General features: G+C 47.7%; 1 non-coding gene across 1 annotated transcript; it reads left to right on the top strand.

Moving 5' to 3' along the window:
* Positions 1-15,960: 15,960 nt before the first annotated feature.
* On the top strand, positions 15,961-16,035 carry TRNAC-GCA (transfer RNA cysteine (anticodon GCA)). Its single transcript has one exon. It is a non-coding gene; the product is annotated as a tRNA-Cys (tRNA).
* The last annotated feature ends 3,543 nt before the right edge of the window (positions 16,036-19,578 follow it).

The following is a 19,578-nucleotide window of genomic DNA, read 5'->3' as shown; positions in this document are numbered from 1 at the left end:
TATGAACATTGCATGCAGAAGCTCTACTCAGTGCCCCTAACAATGGACAAAGTTTTAGGTCCCTTAGCCTGCCTTAGGCAACAGAGACTTGCTATGAACTTTCTATTCACATACTTAAAAGACATTGGACATCTCGATAAGCTTTAAATTGACTTGCACGTTACCTTCATGCATTCTTCATGCAGTGAACTTCGTCACCTCATTTGACGAACTATGCACTCCATCATTCCATAGCTTACATCATTACTCGCCATTGCATCCTTAGTACCTATTTCATGGCTGCATTTTATCTTAGTTTTTTTTTACCTTTTCCACTCTGCTCTCCTGTCTTTATCTCCCAAATCCCCCTCCCTACGCAGAGTAGCATGCCAGCGATTTTTAAACGCCGGCTAAATTCTCTGCTCTTCATTAAAGAGTTTCTCTCTCTCTACTCAAGAATGAAAGGTAGAAATGAGAATATTAAAAATAATAAAAGACATGCCAAAATTTACAAAACTGGTCATGAATCATAAAAACGTAAATAGAACGGAAGTCGAGTCCTATGTACTTACTGTATTCAGATTTTAAAGCATTTTTAATATGTGTAGGCCAGTTATTTTTATTTATGATCATGGATTTTATTTTTCGGCTAGCTGTAAGCCGTACAGAGGGACGATTTCGAGAGATGGCATTGCAACACTACGTATACTGCTGATGATCACAAACAGCGCATGAAAATGGTACCGGGCGACTCGAAAGGCATTGGAGTGATGCATTACGGTAAGTAAAGGTGTTCCCAGCACCCGTGTCATTGCTGTAGCAGGTATAGTACCCCTCATGTAAAGAAAGCCCTCATCGAAGGGCCCTTGAGGTATCTGAAATAATAAATAAATAAATAAATAAATAAATAAATAAATAAATAGTGAAAAATGACTGAACGATTGTGTGCTGCCTCCGGTGCTTCTATTGATGGAGCATGGTGAGGACCTCTTCTGATTCTTCTATATTTGGTCGAAGATTGGTTTCGTACAGCGGAAGTTTAGCGAATCTCGTGCGAGGTGAAAATTACGTTTAATCTACAGAACGTCTGAACAGGCTTTCAATTTCATCAGTTATATGTTTGATTTTCTCAACAACGTGTTGTTTATCAGAACACCAAGACAGCGGATTAGTGATGACGATCTTACCGTACCACTCTGCTAGTATCAAGAGGATGGTATCAAGAAGCCGCTTTCGAATGCGCGTTTACATCTATTTAGTAGTAATTGGCTGTGAAGAGGAAAGGAGGAAACCGCATGAGCCTTCCAAGTAGCACCAAGTAGGCAAATGTTGTTGTCTTTTCTCTATACAAGAGGCAGAATAGACCGAAATTAAAGGAAAGATCTAGAAAATAGAGGCGCCCAGCCACCGCGCCGGCTGAAGCCACGACGGCGGCTGGGGCAAAAGCTAAATAACATCCTTAGTGCATCTGTGCGTGCTTGAAACGTAGCATGCGGTGCTCCCAGCCGCAGATTGAGTGTTTGTGTTTGCTACTCACAACAGTTTTTATTAAGACAAATGAGGCTCCTTTCGCGCTCACACTTGCATTTTCTTATTTTCTTCGTATGACTTGTCGTTTACCAGAAGTGCCTTCATCTTCCAGCCGGAATGTAGCTTTAACACTGTGTAGAGCAATCATGGCAGAGTTAAAAGGCGGACTAGGCTACGAGTGGTGCTACGGGCGGCACTGAGCACGGACAGTGTGCTGTTTGTCGCCGGCCGCATCTCCTGGTTTCTCGCTGGCGGCCAAGAAAATTCTACGTTACAGAGTTTTGGTGGAGTATGTCCAACGCACTCGATATAGGCCAGAATACGATAGTCTTGCACGCAGATTGGCTGGCGCGCATTATCAAACGCAGGTATTAGGTGTAGTCTTTCCGTGGGCTGCCAAAACGCTACGACGTGGCTTTAGGCCGTGCACAAGCGGGATTGGTAACCTCTGTGAATGCTTAAATATCTCCGTGTCTCCTGTTGCAAAGTAATTATACAAGAATTCGTCTAGACACCCCTGCGTTTGCTATTAGATCAGTAACAACCAGAGGAAAACAAGTAACTTTTTTTTCCAGCGCTGTGTGTTACGTGCACGACGTGTGTCGAGATCTGGGCCGCATCAGAGTGCGTAACCTGAACCGTTTCCCATTAGGTGTTAAAAATGCCTACCTGAGTGAAACATATATTTCTGCGGTGTGAAGAAATAATTACCTTTTAAGCACCAGCGCACGAGTATGTACTGTGTTTGAAACGGTCTACCTAATTGCGTTACCATGGCAATACGTTTAGCATTCACTCACCATATTGTGCACGCATGCTCAAATCATATTTTCGACCAAGCACGGACCGAGTACAATCCTGTAACAACGCTACTTCTCGGCTACACAGAAAGAGAAGCGCATCCCGCAGGTACAGCGTGGGCTTCTTGCGTGTTTACACGTTAGTGGTAGCCACCTATGTGCATGCACTGAAATAGTGCGATGTCCACTACTATGACCATGGGACCATTGGAACATGAAGCCGTTCTTACATGAGACCATTCCGGTCGTCGGAATCAGATCTCTGGAATTTTTAGCTCGAGTGCTGAAGTGTTATGCAGGGTGTTCGCGGTAAAACTAATTAAAAAAAAAAAGGAATTTTTAGTACAAAATAATTCGGCATCGTATGATGGCACTGGGGGATGTCACAAAGCATGCGAGCTCAGTTCTTTACTCAGGTAAATAAAGTATACTAAAAATCTTTCAAATTTTTTAATTAGCCACTTGCTTGCAATTAGTTAATTGTAGCGGGTCATCAATCTAGAGAACACCAATTATTACCAGCGTTAAAAATGGAGTTGTCTTTGGGGCTACACCGCTAGGGGTTTCGCCCTTCCAGACATTTCTAAGGGGCGCGAGGCGGCTGCGGAACCAGCCTAGTCACGCCCACGGAGTGACGCAGCTCGGAGCCGACATATCACACTCCTTTTGATCTTTCCCTTTGGCTGAAGGGGTGGGAGGCGGCGCACCGCTCGAGCAAGCGGCAGAGAGGTGGGCGTGGCTCCGCTCGCTTTGCACAGGCGCGCCCTTTCGATGCGCCCGGAGAGCCGAAATTCCTCGCCCCGTTGCACCGAGTCAGATTACAGTTCTGCTCCTAGAATAATTGATATTGAATGTCCTGACGGCCCGCAGCAACTCTCTAATTGTTGAAAATTAGAAGTTAGTATGTTTTAGTTATTTACGATAGTAATTAAGTTATCTGATAATATTATCACGTCCCCAACTGCCCTCGCTGTGATCGGGAACGAATCAAAATTTGTCTCAGAATGCCTGTTTTTGAAATTACTCGTCGCGACCACCCTGTGTAAGTGGGTAACTCTTCGTCAGGATTCCTCGAATGATTGTGTACCTCGAATTTCGTATCCTCGCGGCTACACAGGTTCATAATTACTTGCTTGAAAGAAGTGCCAGCCTTAGAGGGTTTGAGATGGTAGCTTTGCGAAATTATATGAGACCTGCTATCTGTAGAGGTATTTCCGCATTATCGCGCTAATGGCAGACATACCCTAAGCGCGATTTTAGCGCAGGTTTTTAGCAATGCTCGCTGAGTTACTGAAGCCTAGCTCATCGTCTCGTGAACTCCTAACAATACGTGCTTTCAGAAAAATCGCATGCGAAGTTCCATTTACGGGGGTCATTTGCCCGGCGTGGCCACGAAAAAACGGTCATTGGACACAACGGTCACTGATAGTCAGAGCCCAAGTAAACTGGAAGGCTCCAAATTATGTCGATCATTACGGTGGTGGTGGTGGAAAACATTTATTTACAGATAAACTTCGGGAGGTGAGGTATGAGCTGACCCAAAGGGGGCCAGCCCTCACAAGTACTAGGTGGAGGTCCCTAGTTCGGGACCCCAGTGGCGTCGGCCGCTGCCCGGGCTCGCGCGACCAGGGCCCGTTGGGCCTGCAGGTCAGAACAGCCGAGCAGGGTCGCCTCCCAGTCCTCCCGGGTTGGGTTGGGGTGAGGGGGGATAGCAGGGTTGGAGGGGCAGGCCCACACCATGTGGTAGATGTCCGAAGACTTCTCCGCACAGTGCGGACAGCTGCCAGAGAAAGAAGGGTCAAAGTGTTTTAGAGCTGCCGGGCACAGCTAAGTATTTGTATATAGGCGAAGCAGAAGCCGCTCCTCCGCCTTTGAGAGACCTTTACACGGGCGGGGATAAAGACTATGGCCATATTGATAAAGTAAAGAAACGTCTTTAAACGAGTAAGCTGGAGTGAATTCGAGTTCCTGATCGTCGGGGTCGGAGGGGAATGTCCGGTGAGAGAGCGCGCGGGCGGCGGCGTCAGCTGCCTCATTTCCCTCAAGGCCCATGTGAGCAGGAGCCCAAACGATACGCCGGTGAGCGGGGTCCCCGGTATAGACGCTGTTTTGGAGAATGCGGTAGGCTAGATACGGTACCCAGCCCTGCTCGACGTTCCGACATGCCCCTCGCGAGTCGGAGATAATTGTTTTTGAATTGGAATGAGATGCAGCCAAAGCAATGGCGACCTCCTCCGCGTGTGTTATGTCAAGGGCTCGGAAAGCAAGGCCGTTCACTGTTTTGGATTCGTGGACGACTGCGGCCGTGAACCATCCCCCATGGTGGGGGCCGGAGGCATCCACGTAGAATACGCCGGGTTTCGATCCATAGTGGCGGGCCAGGGCTTCCGCCCGCGCCAGGCGCTGGCCATTATGGTCCTCACGGTTCATGTTCGCGGGAAGAGGGCGCACGTGGAGGGCGCCTTGGAGACATTGAGGCCAACCTGCAGGAGGCGGCGACTATAGTGGACCGTTATGCTCGCCGCTGCGGCCTCCAATGCTCCACCCAAAAGTCTGAATTTGTGCACATACACCCCTCACCAAAGTGCACAGCCAAAATTTCATTGTCTCTTGAGAGAGGTCCAATCCCTGAAAAAATCGAAGTCCGGGTATTGGGGCTCTTTATACATCAAGACAGACGGTCAGAAACAACATTGGCCAAACTCCGTCAGGTGGGGGACCAGGTGGGCCGCTTAGTCCGCCGGGTTTCTAACAAGCGCGGGGGGTTACGATGTAAGGACGCCTTGCGGCTGGCGCATGCATTTGTAACCAGTCGAATTCTATATTCGACTCCATACCTCCACCTGCGGAAGCAAGACGAGGATTCACTCGAAGTCATCCTCCGCAAAATTATTAATCGGGCTCTGGACCTCCCCGTGACCACCTCCAACAAGCGCCTCCTGGGGCTGGGCATGGTGAACACATTTCGGGAGCTCCGGGAAGCTCACTTGACCAACCAATACACACGTCTCTCGAAGACATCGTCGGGTCACCGCCTTCTTGCCCGACTACACATCCAACACACCACTCTCATGGAAGAGCGCGTACGTATTCCATCATTACGGTGCCGTGCAGCGTTTATATAGTGCGGATTGGCCGCTACTCATGTATGCCCTATGTGTCGTCTATCCTCATGTGGCAGCCGGAAAGTTGTCTCCGCGTTCAACAGGTGGCGCTAAGGACCCCTGAAAATTCAGAATACCTCGGCGCCGGTACTTTATTCTCATGCTCAAGTCTATAGCAGGCGATTACTTTTACGTCGAACGAAAAAAAAATATACATTTTTCTGGACTGACATTACTTTGTCAGAGACAAAATGAAGATTGCATGATATACGAACGAACGGGTCATCGCGATCACGAGGCAACAACCCAAAAGTATATTGATTTTTTTTAGGCTCACTGCGAGCTTTCAGTTAGCCCCATTTATGTCAACTTGAAGAAGACTGCACCTAAAAAAATGAAAAAGGGCGCGTGAAATTGAGCCTTCCGGTCCAGAAATCGATGCATAAGGTACAAGGCCGGCCGACAGCGTGAAAATGAGGCGAGAAAGACTAATCGGGTGGCCTAGCCGCCCGAAGAACGAGAGGAACGTCTCGCGAAGAGACGCCGCGCAGCTTCGGAACGACAGCGATGGCGTGTCGCTACCGAAATGTCAGTAGACGAAACTGTTTTCGCTACGTATATCTTTGCCTAGCTGAGCTATGCCGCTGCCAATTTTTTTTTGTTTAGGAGCTAAAAGTGGGCACGCTTTTTGAGCTTGAGGCCATGTGCAGCGCTTAGTTTATAAGACAGGCGGCAGTCGTAAAACTGCAAAAAAGTTTGCTGTCTCATCACGCACAGCGTGCAGTAGGAAAAGACTCAGGAACGCAAAATTGCGAACACGGATGTAGTGAGTGAACCTAACGACCGCTATACTCTCAGCAAGCTTTATTGGATGAAGAGCGTTTATACTATAGCAGCTTCGTTACCCATGCACCAAAGCGCGGGCTACAAACTTTCACATGTTAAAAGATAAGAATAAAGAAAAACAATTTAACTTCGGCCAGGAACCAGTGGTGCACCACTAATCTAATTATCGCTTCTTATCTTAATATTAAAGGCTTCTACAAATTGACGTTCTGCTCTAACTTCAAAGCGTTAAGCTCCAGTTGTGTAAAAAAATCCAGAGTCGTTGGCGTTCTGAGCGAACAATCTGAGGAGAAGCAACAAGGTGGGCCAGCTAGGTCACGTGACACCGTGGCGTCATCACATCCTACCCCCCGGACTGTGAGCAAACTGACCACCGTGACAAGTTCCAGTTAAATTAATGACTGGTAGCTCGAAAATAGCAACCTGGGTCGAACAAGCCCCACAGGTGGCAGCAGCTGCCATAGTCGGGCAGTGGCGCGGTGTAATGACTCCCAGGGGTCTGTGTGTTTGAAGTCGAGAATTACCAGTTCTACATTTGTGGGCATTAATTAACCAATTACGCTCTTGTGTCATCTATTGTGCATTTGTGGACATTAATTAACCCATTACGCCCTCGTGTCATGCCATATAGGCGGAGCTTCAGTAACCCCTCCATTTTTTTTTGCCATGACTCTTCATTAACACTTTACAATCCCTTAGGCGACGCTCGCAGGCGACACGATTCTTCTGCTATCTGGCTTGGGAGTGATCCGGATAATGGGAACTTTTTGTGATAATGTACCCTTGCGCTCATGCAGTTGCTCATTAAGACGTCGTCAGGTTTGCCCAACGTAGACGTTACCACACGTCAGCGGGAGCTCATACACGACTCCTTTTCTTGCAATCTACGTGGGGCGCTGGGTGTCCTACAGCTGACTCACGCACTTTTTTTCTCCAGTGCGTGAGCACAACCGGTGAGCTTTTTTGAAGCAGAAAATTCCGCGTCTACCTAAACTTATTGGCCGTCCTTTTTAGATTGTGGGATATTTAGTGTACATAAGGTACGATCTCAGGCCTTGAAAACTTGTTTGCGTCTTGTGGAAGGTTGTTTTGCTTGCTGGCCTTCAACTTTTTCAGGAAGGACTGCGTAACTGCGAGAATTAGAGAAGTGGGGAAACCTGATTTCTGCAGCTGGGACCGTTGCGACGCAAAGCTTAGGTGCATTGCATGGTGACAGGACGTTGTAGGGCGGATAAAATACACTGAGATGCGGTAGAAGTGCTGGCAATCATACAATGATGAGAATGATGTTGTAGCCAATCTTTCTTTGCGCGTGGACAGTATCCTCCGCAAAGAAGTGAAGGGCGAAAGATTATGACGTCTAAAAACTGAAGCTGGCTATCGCTGCCAGGCAGGTCATAAATAAAGGTGAGTCCCATGCCATTTCGACAAAATCTATCTAAACTATCAGGTACAGCTCCGTTATAACTAAATCTCTTCCCCTTAAAAGAACGAAATAACCATGCACATATCTGAAGACGTTAAATCATGATGCCGGTGTCAAATGCTTCACTCAAGAAGCGGTCAATTTCAAACAAAAAGTTGTTGCTAAGTACTGTGGCAATACAGGATCTTATGCGAATTCTCGTTTTGGTAGATACGTTCTGTTCTTAACTACAATACAAGGGGCCGTAAGGTAAAGCTCATCTAATGACAAAGATGCCCGCATTGAAACCGGTAGCATTTGGAAAGGTTAGGGTGCCGTTTATATCTATGCATTCATGCACGGCTGTAAAGAGCTGCCGATGTGGTATATAGTAGAAGAGATATTTCAGCATCAATTTAAATTTCCGACCTAATGTTTCTATCAGACTTAAGGAAGGCTACCACCTCATCAGAGTTCTTAGTGGCAAAGGGGTCTTCGACGTGCAGTGTCTGCAGGTGCTTGAGTTGGATCTCAGTGACTTCCCGTGGCAAGGTGCCTCTAAAACCGTCTCTAAAGCCTCCAAACACGCTTAAGATTGCCGTCTTCTCGCCCATTCGTTCACATCCGACGACCAGGGGTGCCAGAAATACCATTTCGGCAATTATCGTGGCAATGACAGTTTTCTTCCGCAATCCCTTGTTTGGCTCCGTGTTCCTTCGGCGTCAACTCACCAAAATGCTTCCTAAGTACCATGAACCCTACTGCCTAGCCTACACAAAGCCTAGCGCCCTTCTTCAGTTACCTACCTTGCAGAACTTTCCTAACGTACTCGCCAGATATCCGACGACGTGGGCACGAGTCTTATTTTAAGCTGCACAACGACCAGTCCCTCTTTTTGCCGCTATAAATCGGCAGGATATGTCCCCTTTTGCCCGGGGCCCATTGTAAAGAGGAAGATGAGAGAAGCTGCTGCGGCATAGTCTAAGCACAGAGTTAGACCAGGGCGCCAACTATTCGAGTCGGGACCTGGGTTTGTATACTCTGCCGAGCCTTCCTAACCGAGCTTCTCCTGCCCTGAAAGCCCGCTTTAAAATAAATCATTTACTCCGTACAGACACCAGAGATCCGGCGATTGCGGAGTTCTATCCCTGGCTTTCTTTTTCTGTACTACCAGGCTTTAAAGGTCTGTCCAATATTGCAACGAGCAGCTCAAAACGTACCTCTGCAGTCAAGCTTTCTAGATAACTTCATCTCGGAGCAGACAGATTTCAGGCAGACACGGCAATTTTGTATAAAGGGAAGATAGCATTTACGAGCACGACATCAAAGTAAGGTACCTTCCTTTGTCGCGCTGATCGAGCTTTCAAGCGCAGCGGCAAAACTAAAGAGGTTGAGCTTCCCAAGATTTATTTTATAAGACGCACGTATCCCCATAAGCAAAAGAAAATGCCGCTCGCGCTGCTTATGGGTGGGCATTTATCGTAAAAGCGTTTTGAGCAATTACCTTCCCGAGGTCACATTAGGGCGCAAACATGACCGGTGCTTTTCATGCAGATGGTGCATAAGCAGAAAGAAAAGCAGATCGGTCATGATAGCAATCTCGGGACCCTATTACCTCTGAAAGGAGGCCCCAAACTATGCGCGCAAGAAAGAAAGAGCGGGCGTATTTTGCCTTGAATATAAAAACATAACGGAAACCTTGTGCGAAACAAGCAAAATCGGTGCGCGGGAATATTGTCACGGGCGTGTGCAACGCGAATCTTGTCTTCCTATATTCTTCCTCTCGCTCTCTCTGTCGTGATTCAGATGGCACGCATCGCTTGAAGGCAGGCCACAGGCGGCAGAAAAACAAAAGCAGGACATCGAGCTCACTCGTGCCACTGGGGGATGCGTGATCGATGCGCGCCTCTGCTTGCCAAATGCAGAACGCCGCGAGACGGTGAGAGAATAAAGTATGTGGCGATAAAGCACTGTCAGCGGATATTCCGCCCGGGAGCGCGCGTACAAATAATGCGTGCTCTCGCAACGGCTGTCTCCACGACTCTGTGCCCTTGCCGACGTCATTCGTTCAGCAGCCTCGGACGTAAAAGGAGAAACGCGACGAGAACTAACTGATATGCGCGCGGCGCCTGCCAAGTCCGATGCAGTGATGCCCGTTAGGACAGAGTCGGGTTCCTTGCTTTTAACGTCCGCGAACAAGGACGTTGTTGGCTTCCTTTTCTAAAATGCAAGCGTTTGCCCTGCCAGCGCTTTTGGGAAGTTAAAACCGAACTTAATCGCTGTTCCACCTCGTTAACACTGTTCTTCTTTCATTGCGCTGTGAACACAGACCTTCCAAGAGCAAAAGCAGGGACCTGTGCTCTTTCTCTGGCGCTCATGTTACAGTACAGATACCGCCTTTATTGAAGGAAACGCACTATCCGCTGGAATAAATGATTACATCTTAAGGTTGAGTGGAAGACACTTCATCCACTGTCATGGTTCTGTTCCGGACGTAGAAAATTCGTGAGACATTGTAAATTTAATTGTATAAGCAGCATCAATATTTGTTGGTGTGAATCAAGTAACTGTTCTGTTGTGTTTTAGTGCTATCTGCACAAAGGTGGTTCCAAGACGGATGTTACCTGGCAAGCGATAGGGCCACCGCTGACAGCGACGACCTAGAACGCAAGCCGCCGCTGACGTGTAGCCTGTAAAATAGCGCGCAACCCACGGTTCCTGTTGACTGTGTGGGCTGATCCAGGGATCTGGAGAATGCAGCAGGTAGAACCGCGAATTACTAGGCTCACGCGAAGAACACGCTTGAGAATGAAACGTAACCATAAGATGAGAGTATGCTCACGAAAAAAAAATTATGCTTTCGGCAAACTACTGACAGGAATGTGTGCGCGTGTTTGGAAGCGGTGCGCGAAGAATGGTCGAACAGAATGAGGAAAGAGTGGTCGTCTCCGTCACAGTTTGCACTGTGGCCACATCCTGATATTCTGTTTTCTTATCTCGCAAAGTACAAAAGCGATATGATCGATGTAGCGACCTCTGTTGCTATCCTCCGTTGTTCTAGCTTTATTTAACTGCATATATCTTTTGGAAGGAGTCAGCACATCAATCCCGACCGCGAACATTTGCGATTGCACCCTGTCCTTCCTATTCTTATGCGTGACCAGGCCGTAGGACATGTAGTAAACAATTCATGAGCGGTGGCTAGTGGGTGCTTCGTACTGATCAAATCGCGCTAAAAGGCACAGAAAGAGGTAAACGCAGACGTTTTCGTCTTTCTGTGCCTTTTAGCGCGATTTGATCAACAGGTATTAAGCTGAGGAAGCGCTAAAATTAAACAAGAATAAAGTACCTCAGGTCCTACTATTATGCTTAACCCAACAATACGCGCAATGTAATCCATTCAAGAGATAACCAGTGGCCTTTTTGCACGTTAAGGTAAAGCTAGAATGAACGGGCCCTGTCGAGTAGTGTAGAGGGTGGCCAGCTGATTTATTTCTGCGTTTATTTCGAAAGTGTCGCTGTTCCACCGCATACAGTAGCATGGGCTTCATTAAAGACGGGTTCTTGAAATGACCAAATGAAGCACAAGAAAGCTCTTTTCCATCACGCCTAAGGACATCAGGAGCAAGCGATAGAACAGGGGTGACGGATGTCAGTCGGAAATTGCCGCAATTCTCGGGCGCCTATATGACATCGAGAATTCTAGACAAGCCAGACTTGTCGCCAGTTGTGTTCCAGGGTGTGGTGAAATTACTCCTGCTTGATCGTAGCATCGCCAGCCTATATACTATTAGGTAATTGATTGCCCCGCTTACGAAAACAGAAATAAAATTATGAGACCGTAATCTACAGCTAGCCACAAAAGAAAGAGGGAAAGGTGAATATTTTTTTTTTAAAAACGCGCTTTTTTCTGCTGGCGCCGCTGTTCTATAAGGAAGCAATGGTTAGTCTGTTTTTCGTCTGTGCGGATTCGAGAAGTGAGCTTGCGCAGCTGCATTGTGCAGAAAGATTACACTTCTTGGAGCCTAACTTCCGTACACTTATAAATCATACTGTCAACGCTATCTGCGAGGAAAGCTATGCGCAGATGAATTTCCAGTTAAAATTACTGAAACTGGTTGCGACACTAAGTGAAATATACATGCGTAACTTCCCCAGAGTTCTTTTACCACTGTTTGTTAAATACCTCTCTGCTAAGTCGATAATAGCCTATGGAGTCAAAAATACGCGTGAAAATTTGCTCACACTTTTGTTCACTCCGCTAGCGTTTTGCCGATTTCATAAACTTTTTAATTTTCTAGCTGCCTCAATTTTCACGCAAATGCACTCGTGACGAGATTCTGCTGTCGAGCATGTGTACGTCGCTATAGGCAATCGTCTCCCTAGTGTCTCTACTTTTTGCAAGAAATCAAGGCTTGCATCGGTAATAGGTAAGAGCGGTGGGGTTGATTGATTGTAAAACATTTTATTCGCCGGAAAGAGCTCGGTAAGAGGTCGCGTTGAGTAGTCTGGAATAGATAGCCCTCGATGACTTTGTCAGCCCACTCCACCGCCAAAACTTGCGTTCTGGGGTCAGAGCTAGACAGAACGGTTTCCCACCGCTAGAGAGAAGGAGGGGTAACAGATCACCCGAAGGTGGCTCTATTTTACAATTCCACAGGGTGTGATCGTAGTTCGCTCGTTGGGCACAGTGTTTACGGTTTGGGTTGTATAGTTTCGGATAAATGTGCGCAAGGAGTGATGGGGTGCGTATCGATCTCGTCTGTAGACGACACCACACAACCTCTTGTTCTTTAGTCAGGCTCTTGTGCGGAGGGGGGAAGTTTTTCTCTATATTTTAAAATGATTGGTAAGATCATGATATGTGATCATGGAGTCCTTGTGAAATTCAGGGAGCCAGACTCATCCACTGCCCGGTCGACGAAACCTGGGCCTTTATTGCGGGCTGCATCGTTCCCCGGATTCGCCCAATGGGCTGGGACCCATACCAGTTCGGAATAATTTGGTGAGAATTTAGTGGCGTTAAGGATTCTAAAGGAGATGTTTGTCATTCGCCCCTTTTGCGAAATTATTGATAGTCATTTTAGAGTTGCTGAGAATGATGCTCTCTTAAGTATGCGCTAGGGCCAGGGCTATAGCCGCCTCTTCTGCCGTTTCAGAGGAATTCGTTTTGACTGTTGCCGAGACGATGTGGTCACCCTTCTCGTTCGCTGCCAGAATTGCAAAGACATTCGTATGGTTGTATTCTGCCGCCTCTACATAAAGTGTTCCAGCGCGCTGTCCGTATTTATTACGTAAGGCTTTGGCTCGTGCTTGTCTTCTACCCTCATGTTGTATGGGGTGCAGGCTTTTGGGGAGTGGTGTGATTAGTAGGGCCGCCCTATTGTCGCGGGGCAAGTCTGCTTTAGCGTCTTTATTCGTAGGCTGAAAGTCTATTGCTAGCCTGGTAAGAATGCTCCTGCCAGTTCTGGAATTGGCTAATCTCAATGTTAGATCCATTAAATGGGCTTCTTTTAGTTCATTGTAGCTGTTGTGTACTCCTAACTTCGTAAGCATTTCCGTTTGAGGCATTTAGTGGGAGTCCTAACGCAGCTTTGTAGGCCTGCCGTACCACGCTATCCAATTTGACCGTTTCTGCTTTCGCGAATTTGATATAAGGGGTGGCATAGAGTATCCTTCTTAGCGCAAAGGCCTGTACTAGTCGGCATAAATCTCTTTTCCTCACCCCTTTTCTACGATTAGCTATGCGGAGGATTAATCGCGCCATCGCTTCAACCGTGCGTTTTAGCTTAGTTATTATTCTTTCCATTTCTTTGTAAATACAGGGTGTGTTACGCTCCAGTACCTGTCCGAATTGCCCGCTCCCGGAATCTAATCGCCATGCTACAGTCACCTACGTGGTAGCGCGTCTTTTAGCGTGCAGTTCATGCGGGATTCCGAGGGCAGGGGATTTCGTGCTGCGTCTCCTGCGGCCGCTTCCCCAGCGGCCGTTTTGCTAGCCTGTTAATTGTTGCGGGTCTTTTTAGTTTATGGCGCAGTCGATGCGCCGCGGTCGCTGGTGCCTTTCGATGCCGCGCTGTGTGGCCAATTCTCGGCCGTCTCCGACGGGAGCTGATCAGTTTTTTCTCCGAGGAACTCTTTTTCATGGGTTAGGAAGAGTTTCTCCGGCAATGGACCACTCATTTCTGTAAACAACGGTCGTCTTGCTCTGGTTTTTAGACCAAAGTGGCACTAAGGTCTTCTTTTCAGTGTTTCAGTGTCAAATTATTGCCTTTTAACTTTTTTTCAATAGGTAGGTTATCCTGTTTTACGTCGCCCACGAGTAATTCCTGTTAGTTAAAGATGTTTATGGTACCTCTTTAATTGGCTCGCCTTACATGCTTGGCCTCATGTGTTCTTCTTAATGTCAATGTGTCTGGTAACCTTGGCTTGTGTACATATGCAAATAAATTTTTTTCTAAACACATGAATTCTGTCTCGCTGCAATCAGTGCAAATGTAGAACTTTGAAAGCACGTAGTAGTCTATGCATGGCCTGCATAAATTACATGGGGAAGTAGTGCTCGCTTAGTTCGAGGCAGTGTAAAAGTAAACGTAAGCAGTCCTCCTTAGAAGCCTCTGTGAAGGGCACACGTGCAGAAAATATAGAAACACACCTTTTGAACACTAGGCTACTTCTTGCTTATGGGGCACTTGACGACCAAGTAATCCATGATTTGAACACTGCCGGTTTCTGGACCCGAAATTATTTCCTTGCAGCAATTGTGGGACAACCTAAGTGATGCTGTCTCTTCTGGACCAATGAACGTTCTACTAATCGCTGTCAGTGCGGCGTTCCAGCTCATTATGGCGTCCGCGTGGTTCCCCTTCTATGCATCTTTAGATAATGGCTATACCAATGTCAGTCTTGATGGCAGTTTTGAAATGTCCTTTTATGTGTCTTGAAAGGTTTAGCTACTGCGGCAGAAAACATCGCTATTCTAGTAAAGGCGATCCAATATGGCATCTAAAACGAATTCTTGCCCATTTATCGTGGAAGTCTCGGACATTTGAATAGAGAGAGAGAGAAAGGCGAAAAATGGGGAAGCGGGGAGGTTAACCAGAAATGTATCCGCTATGCACACTGGCCACAGTGTAAAATTCTTACAGTGTGACCCTGGCCAATCCCCCGCCCGCCGTGGGTATGTGCCATTAGGCGTGAGGACATCATCATCATCATCATTATCCGGTTGGCTTCCCTAGACGAAGAGAGAGGCTGGGAGGGATGTAAAAAGGGAAGACGGAGGAGCACAATCACAATCGGTCATATAGGCATGCCGCTCGCACATAATTAAACACTGTTCTGTAAGCTGTGAGGGCGGTCTATTGCTGTTACCACAATTCGAGGATATTACCCCCTGTCAGAGGGCGCGGATCGAGGCGTCCAGAGCACAGCACAGCGTATGTCTTTCGGTGCTAAAAACATAGGACTCACACAGTGTGTGTTAGATTGCCTCCTCATATTTACATGTCACAGGGAGGCATTTGAATGCGTGCACTGCGTGATAAGGCCCTAACACCCGCAGTTAGCATCACCCGCGTTGGAAAATGTAGCATTTAATACCCAACACTGCAAACATTACTGATCGCTTTTTTCGATAGCCTAATGGCGTTAATTGGCGTATGACTCCCGGTTGGGAATTCAGGCCTTTGAAGAGAAATCCACACGTACTGCTCATGCATTGAAGTAGGCGGAACCAGTGTATCCGGACATGACGGTTCTCAGCTTTTAGCGCCACCGCGAAGGAAGAAGAATCGGTGGGCTGGCGCAGTGCAAAAAGCTCGGGATCTTGTCCTCGTCCGGAAGCTGCCGTCACAAGTCCGCCTCTCACTTCTTATCCAAGTCTTAATAAATGTGGCCGCGGTCACCCCTTAAGCGACCTCCGTATTGTGGTGACCCCAGGAGGCGCACCGTCTCTCTCAGCGGCGTTCCCGGATGGCAAGCTGGCAGGAGTCGGCCTTCGACCCGCTGTTTCCAGCGTTCCGGCCGCACAGCGTCGGTGGGTAGTTCGCCGAGCTGGAGGCTGTGCTCTACCTTGACGGCATCACCATCCACCGCGAAGGAAGACGAAGCGGTGGGTTCGCGTAGTGCAGAAAGCTTGGGATCTTGGCTTCGCCCGCTCGCTGGCGCCGCTCACTTATTCTAAATGTCTTTTAATATATGTGGCTTTGGTCGCCTCTTAGGCGACCTCCACAAGCTTATTCCATGTATGACGGAAACCTAACAAAAGCTAGGCAACTCTACTTGGCTGTGCCCCGCCGCCGTGGCTCAGTGGTTAGAGCGCTCGGCTGCAGGCCCGAAAGACGCGGGTTCGATCCCGGCCGCGGCGGCCGAATTTCGATGGAGGCGAAATTCTAGAGGCCCGTGTTCTGTGCGATGTCAGTGCACGTTAAAGAACCCCAGGTGGTCGAAATTTCCGGAGCCCTTCACTACGGCGTCCCTCATAGCCTGAGTCGCTTTGGGACGTTATACCCCAATAAGCCAATAAACCATCTACTTCGTTCTTCATTTTTTCACTCCTATGCCTTTCTCTTTTGTTTTTGCCGCTTTGTTCGAATTTCGTGCAGCCTGCTGTCTGGTCTGTCAGGTATATTTTGCTTGCTTTTTCGTATTTTCTATGCGCGTGGGCACTGCAGTCTAACACAAAAAATGTCGCCTGTGATTGCTAGCTTTCACGTCCCCTTTCGTGATGTCCTACCTTCCTTTTCAGTTCTTATCGTATTGATTCTTTAACTTATGCTTAACGTTTAATGCCACAGCGTGTACAACTCGTTCGGTCGAAAAGGTGTTGGCGTCGCAGTTGTAGTTGTCGCCACTGCGCGTTGGAAAAAATCATATCATGCCAACCGTTTGCCGCAGATGTTCCGGATGGTGTCGAATGACTCAGCGTTTCATGTAGCATAAACCTCCTAGTTAAGGTAGAGCCTAGCTTGCGACAAGAATCCGAATCGGCGGCCTATAATCCTATAATCGCGGTTGCGTTTCATGCGCTGTTCGAGTGTCCACCAAGACAAGTGAGACTATTACCGCGTCATTTGCTTTCCTCAGTAAGCCAATTTTCGATTTGTCCAACGGGCTAAGCGTCGTGGTGAAAAGAAGGCGCCGTTCCGTGGACTCCCAGGCAGCGCTGCAAGCAGCTGTCGTGTTCCACTATTAAAAACGAATCTTAAGCGTTCTCAAAACTTTAAATTTTCATTCTGGACATTTTTGCCTTATATTTTCATGTCTCTTGTTGGCTGTCAGAACGGCGCCACAACATTATTTAGAACACGTCACTCAACGAATGGAGATCTCAAAAACAGCGCGGACAAAATAACTTAATTTGGACCCGTCAAGGAATCAGAAGGCGATGAATACTACCTTGACCTCCGTCATATTTCTCCGATTTCAGCCTAGGATTCCTTGAGCACCAGCGGTGCCCAGGGCCGGATGGATGACTTTCTTTTGGCCTTTTCTGGCTGACCACCAAAGCCTCCCACGATTATATGCCTCTTTCTGGTTCTTTGTAGCTAGGGCATGACCACACCATATGGGTCATATCTGCAACTTCGCTGCAGTGCTTACACCTCGGGCCGTGGATCGGCGGATGCCATCTGCTTAGTGCTGGTGCGTTGGGATAAAGTCACGTCTGTAACTCTATATGGCAAGCTAGTATCTGTCTTCCTGGTCGGTAATTACTAAGAATATGTTGGTACGTGTTCAGCTCCTCGTCCCTCTGAAGGGACTCTCTGCACGACAAGACCGCACTGGAATACAGGTGTGTCAGTCCTCGGGCCAATGCGTGCGCTATCTCGTTTCCTCGTAGGCCTTCGCGGGCTGGAGTCCAGATTTGGTTAAGTAGCTCTGCCGGAGTCGGGCTGGCAGCCAGAATTTTAACTGCTTCGGCAGATACCCAGCTTGGATTTGGAATTGGTTATAATCACCCTGACATTCTGTTAAGTTAGGGCCAGCGCAATGACTATTCCTTAGCCGCAGTTGCCTCCCTCTGTCGGATGCTGCAGCGCGAGGCTGAGTCCCCACCCTCCCTGGTTGCTAGGGTTAAGAAATCCGTTCTTCGTCTGTATTCCGCCGCGTCCGTGTACAACATGTCCTTCATGTTGGCTAGATTTGTTTTCTGTAGAGCTCTGTCCTTTCATCTATCCTCATGGTGTACCAGGTGCATAGTCCTTGGGAGTGGTGGGATTCTGGTTTTATTCGTTATGTCTGTTGAGATATTCTCTGTGTGTTTTAGCAGCGCTGGAGGATCGAAGCCCAACGTTTCTGGTATTTTTAGCCCTGATCGGCTGCGACGGGGTCGTTGCTGTTTGCTTCTCTGATAGCCTCAGTGAGCTCGTCTAGTGTGTTTGAAATCCCCATACTCGGAGTGTTCTGGGTGGATGTGTACGGAGGGCGGCCCATGGTTTTAACGCCTTTCCCTATTAGGATTTCAATCTTGTTATTTTCTGCTTTGGTTAGCCCTGGGTATGGTGACACGTACGTGGTTATACTGGTTACGAATGATTGGAATAGTCTCAAGAGGTTCGTCTCCTTCATTCCCGGATATTTGTTTGCTGTTTTGTTTTAGTTCCCTACTCATTCGGCATACACTCGATTCAAGTTTTTGTATCGTTTCGGTGTTCTTACCGTTTGTATCGTTTGACATTATCCTTAGACCCAGTACTATAATCATGTCTACTAATTGTAATTTGACGTTGTTTACCGTCAGCGTTATCCCATGTTCATGGGGTTTTGTTTGTTTCTTTTGTGGGCCGACGAAGAACGCTTCCGATTTCTCGGCAGAACATTTTTGTCCTGCTTCTTTTAGGTACAAGTCAATTTTGTTGATCTCCCTTTGAAGCGTACTTTTGATACGCGTGTGTCTGCCTCTGGTAACCCACAGGGTGAGGTCGTCCGCATATATTGTGTGGTTGAGTCCTTTTATAGCTGGCAGTTTCTTTGGTAGGCGAATCTTTGCGATGTTGAAGAGTATTGGTGATAGGACCGAACCTTGGGAAGTACCTTTGTTGCCCACCCTTATGCCTTTCTCTTCCTTCCCTCCTAGGTTGATAGCAACTGTTCTGTTTGAAAGGGAAGCAAGCTTTGATGTAGTTGTACACCTTTCCCCCTACATTTAGAGTTTCTAGGCGTTCCAGTATGGCTGCGCGGCTAACGTTGTCGAAAGCTTTGGCCACGTCTAGGCCGACTATTACTCTCGTTTCTTCCGTTTGTTTATCTAGCACTTGCTCTTTAAGTTGAAGCATGGCGACGCGTACAGAAAGGTGTGTCCTGAATCCGATTATCGTGTCGGGGTAAAGTTCCTGTTCTTCCAGGAATCTGTTTAGTCTCGTTTGAATGACGTGCTTCATTAGCTTACCTACACACGAGATAAGCGAAATGGGCTTCACGTTTTCGAGACTTAGTCTAGTTTCTTACCTGGTTTCGAAATAAGGACTGGGTTGGCCGCTTACACGCAGTGGGACTTGGCCCTTTCCCCAACATTCCTGCATGTCCGCTGTTGGTTTTTTATTGATGCATCATCCAAATTTCTCAGCATGACATTGCCGATTCTGCCTAAACCTTAAGACGTTTTCGTTCTCAGTATGTGTAGTTCCACACTAACCTCTCCGATGGTGATGGACTCGTCCTGGATGGGATTCTCTGCGCCCTTGCACTCGGGGAGGGGTGTGCGGGGTGAGCATCGCAAGTACCTGTTCCCCACATCAGAGATTAGTTGGTCGCTAGTACCTATGTATTAATATACGAGTTGCTGTAGTTATTGGCGCGCCTCATACTTCGTCTTGTCCGGATTTAAGAGCTGTCTGAGAGTTTTCCAGGTTTTGGCTGTTCCGATTTTTCGGTCCATCTGGTCGCAGATGCTACCCCAGTTTTGTCTAGT

The sequence above is a fragment of the Amblyomma mixtum genome, chromosome 5, assembly GCF_055824585.1.
Source record: "Amblyomma mixtum isolate Tamu chromosome 5, ASM5582458v1, whole genome shotgun sequence".
Classification (NCBI taxonomy): Eukaryota; Metazoa; Arthropoda; class Arachnida; order Ixodida; family Ixodidae; genus Amblyomma; species Amblyomma mixtum.
Note: the sequence above shows the minus strand (reverse complement) of the source record. Positions and strands in the feature narration are given on the sequence as shown.